Below are 4,158 nucleotides of genomic sequence, written 5' to 3' on the forward strand. Positions count from 1 at the left end.
GGGCTCTAAGACATTACCCTCGCGCCACCGCCAGGCTCTCAGTCAATTCCACCGTTCTCCATCCTGCCTAGGAGTCTCCATCCTCCATCCAATCCACGGTTTCTCTCTCAACCACTTTGCAAAACGGGTTAATGTCGCAATAAATTTGTTGGTCGTTACTGCGCTACAGTACAAGGTTGTGTTTGTGGGTTGTTGTTTTTTTAGTGTTATTTGTTTTTTGCTACCCTGCCTTTCTGGAAATTGCTTTCCTTCTCCTCCTCGGGACAGGGCTTGCTACCCAAAGACAGAAAAGCTTGCTGCGCAGCACGGAGAGAGAGGGATTGTCGCTGGAAGCTAGCAAAATTGGGAGGGATTGTGCTGGGTTTCGACTGCTGCTGCTCTCTTAAGGACACATCCCCGTAAGGAAACACAGGTCAGTCGCGGTTCAAAGCTAGGCAAGGAAAGTGGCAGGGATTGTTTCCAGAGGTTGCGCTCCCCAGGGTTAGGCTTTACCAGCCAAGCGACACGGACACACCCACAGGTCCCACACTTGCAGAGGTCATCACTCGTCTCCAACCTGAAGCTCAGAATCATTCATCCTGAGTCCCGAAGACACCCCGCGTTACGCCCCCGAATATGCATGACACTTTTCCTTTTTTTTAAGAGAAAAAAGAGGGATGAAGTGGCAAAATATAAACCTGGCTCCAATGACCTGCCTCCCAAGCCATCAAAACAGTCTACTTTGCAGCCCAGCTCAACGCCTGTTTACTCAGAAGAGAGTTCAGGCGATTGCAAAGACACAATCACAATACAGTGGTACCTCGGGTTACAGACGCTTCAGGTGACAGACGCTTCAGGTTACAGACTCCGCTAATCCAGAAATAGTGCTTCAGGTTAAGAACTTTGCTTCAGGATGAGAACAGAAATCGCACGGCGGCGGCAGCGGGAGGCCCCATTAGCCTGGTACCTCAGGTTAAGAACAGTTTCAGGTTAAGTACGGAGCTCCGGAACGAATGAAGTACTTAACCCGAGGTACCACTGTAATGCAAAAGTGCTGAGATGAAGGGGGGGGGCAGGACTATTGATTAATTTATTTGCTTCCTCCCTTCCCGCTACTCAAGACATTTCAACTCTCCCCAGTCCAGTTCTTCGATATCTCCAATTAATAATAATAATAATAATAATAATAATAATAATAATAATAATAACAACGACGACGACAACAACAACAACAATAGTACGTTTCATAGGAGAGCCTGTCACTCTAGACTGTTATAGATATTTATAGACTGAAAAAAATGTGAAGTGCATATATGGATCTCTCCCTCCCCACGCCAGTCACCCACCACATCAGCATACATTCGTCACTATAGGTAAGTGGTGACCCACGGAGCACGAAGGAGGGGTAGCTGGGAGCAAGCAGGCAAAGATGCGGGAGGTCTGAGATGGTGGGGCAGCAGGAGGCCCAGGAAAGATTTGCATTTCATGTTGGGTTCGGCTACCCATTAGAACGGGTGACCTGGGAGATCTCTGCCTGTAAAGTCAGAGGCCATGGATCAAACTGGGGCTTACTCTCAGGTAAACGTGCAGAAGAGTCGTGTCTCCTGGCCTGCTTGTTTGAAAGAATTCTCAGCAAAGGCGCTCCCTCCTCTTTCTAATTTTGTGGGTACATTCCTCGCTGGGTTTAGGGGCCAATTTTCGTTTATTGATTTAATGTCCTTCATAAGAGTTCTGAATACAGTACTAGCAAGAAAGAACGGGAAACGCATCGAAGTAGAGTTTACTAAACACACACACACACAAACTCCGATTTGATGAAGTGGGATCTAGTCTGCGGAAGCTTAGGCCACAATAAAAGGTGCTCCGCTTTAAGGTACCACAAAACTCTTTGCTGCAACGACGGCGACAACAGCAGCAGCAGCAGCAGCAGCAACAAAACTTAAAAAGCTGAACACTGGGACTGTCTGGAATCCGAGTCTAAACACTGTTGGGAAACTAACCCTCTTGAAATCAGCCTGGGTGGATTCTAGCGACCGGGCCCATAAACCCCGATGGGAATGTGGAATGATAGGAGGTGGATTCTAATCCTCGGCAGTCCGCCGGGAAGATCTCCGGCTCACATTTCCCAGAAATGCCATGGGTGTTGTGGTGGCAAATGCGCCGGCGGTGGCAACTTCCCCTGCAGGTCAGGGAGCCTTGCGCGCGAGAACTATATATTCTATGTACATATCTATCGCCCGCACAGGAGGGTTTATGGCGTCCCCGCGTCTCTAGCTCCCCTGGCAAGCTTTGATCCACACAACTCAAGAGGGGCTTGAAACAATGAGATTAAACGCTGCCTCCAACTTTTCTTCACAAACGGCCTCCTAGAGAGAAGCGCTCAGCTTGATGCAGCTGAAACTTTCCAGGTGAGGACCCCCCTCACTTTTTTTTCTCTCCCCTCCACCTCTCTTTTTCTTTTCATGCCTCCGCCTTCTCTCTAGCTCGACGTGAAGCTCGGAGCTCCTGAGCAAACACTCAACTGTTCTCCGCTGGGTTGGAGGAAGGAGGTCTGTGGAACCGCTGGCAGCAGCAGCCCCGGCAGCCAGGCTTTCCAGAACGAATAACAAAAAGGTTACTGTACATAGAAACGTGCTGTCAGCCCGAGAGCCTCAAGTTGTTTGAATGTTGGTTTGGGGGACGTAAATATAGCAGCTCTGCGGTTCCCTCCCGTTCCTCTCTCTGCTTCCCCTCTTTAAATAATTCCATTTCAATAGGGAAAGGTTAGCCCTAGACACGAGGTACAATAATATCCCCCCCCAACAAAAAATCCTTAAGTTCTCCCCTATATTTCTTTTAAGCATTACCTTATCCCTTACTTATCGTTTATGGAAATAATGCTTCTCCCCATTGCGCGCGCCCCCCCCCGCGCCCTTTTCCTAAAGGGACATGTAATTCTGCGGGTGAACTTTGGCTGGACTTTCCTTTTGCATCCCACACAGGGAACAGCCGTGGGTTCCCCGGGCTTGCAGATGAGCCGAGTACTTAAGGTGAGCAAAAAAATTAAATAAATATGCCACAGAGAAACTGTGTGCTTTCTTGACCGGACTTGCATCTAGGGAGCTGGTTTCCAAGCGCAGTCCTTTTTCAAGCTGCTGCATGAGAAGGTGGAATGAAAGAACTCTTTAAAAATAAATTAAAAGCGCGATGAAATGAAATCGAGGTAAGGAAGCGCGCTCAGGTCTCTCACGAAGGGCGCCGTCCTGAGACTCCAGAACCTCGTTTCACAGCGCAGGGAACCTTTTTGTGCATAAATCATCCCACACCACCCAGACCTGTGCATTTGGCAGCCGGAACTTTCCAAGCACACTTAAGAAAAACATCCCACTGTGGTCCAAGACTGTAACCTCTGCTCCTCATTTAGCAGCTTAAAGATCACTACTTTTTATTTATTTTTATTTTATTTTATCAGAGTGCAGAACTGAGGCCCAAGTCTACGTCAACAGAAACAGCTCTTTTCCTCCAACACTTGCTTCAGATCTCAGCTGTTTTATATACACATCCAGAGAGGGACTAGTGCAATTTAGGACCACGGCGGTGGGGAGAATCTGGTCGCAATCCTACCAGGCGCTTACCGAGGCGCGTGTGAAGGATTGGCGCTGATGCAAAGTTTCTGAGAACTCTGGACATCTAACTGCAGACTCAAACACTGGGGTGTGGGGATGGTGGTGGAGAGAAGTGGATTATGGGTTTACACATCAATTCTAAACGCTTGGGAGTTAGACCCCCCACGCCCCCCCCTCAGTTGTGGCTCGTTCCTCCCAAGCAATCTGTTCTAAGATTAAAATCAGTTAAACCTCGGGCGGAGTTCTCTCAAACTGCATCCCGGATTGTAACTCTGCTCATGGGCGTAGCTAAGGGGGGGGGTGCAAGGAGGGACAGCTGCCCCCTTAAATAAATATAAATAAAGAAAAATGCATAGCTAACTGAGGTTCTGCCCCCCCCACAAGAGGCCTGCCCCTCCCAACAAAAATCCTGGCTACGCCCGTGACTCTGCTGTATATTCTTCTCTGGTCCTACAGTCTCAAAAGGGTGGTAAAATTATATTGGTTTTAAAGAGTCAGCCCTTCATTCCCAACGCATGCTTTCTCCTAAGGGACTCCACATATGTCAGGCCAGGGAGTCTTTCCCAGTCCTAAC

General features: G+C 48.6%; 1 long non-coding RNA gene across 1 annotated transcript; it reads left to right on the forward strand.

The window, feature by feature from the left end:
• Positions 1-1,261: 1,261 nt before the first annotated feature.
• Positions 1,262-3,818, forward strand: LOC308589972. The gene is made up of 3 exons (XR_014009587.1): positions 1,262-1,557; positions 2,225-2,387; positions 3,431-3,818. It is a non-coding gene; the product is annotated as an uncharacterized lncRNA (long non-coding RNA).
• The last annotated feature ends 340 nt before the right edge of the window (positions 3,819-4,158 follow it).

Source organism: Podarcis bocagei (assembly GCF_964188305.1).
Source record: "Podarcis bocagei genome assembly, chromosome: 6".
Classification (NCBI taxonomy): domain Eukaryota; kingdom Metazoa; phylum Chordata; class Lepidosauria; order Squamata; family Lacertidae; genus Podarcis; species Podarcis bocagei.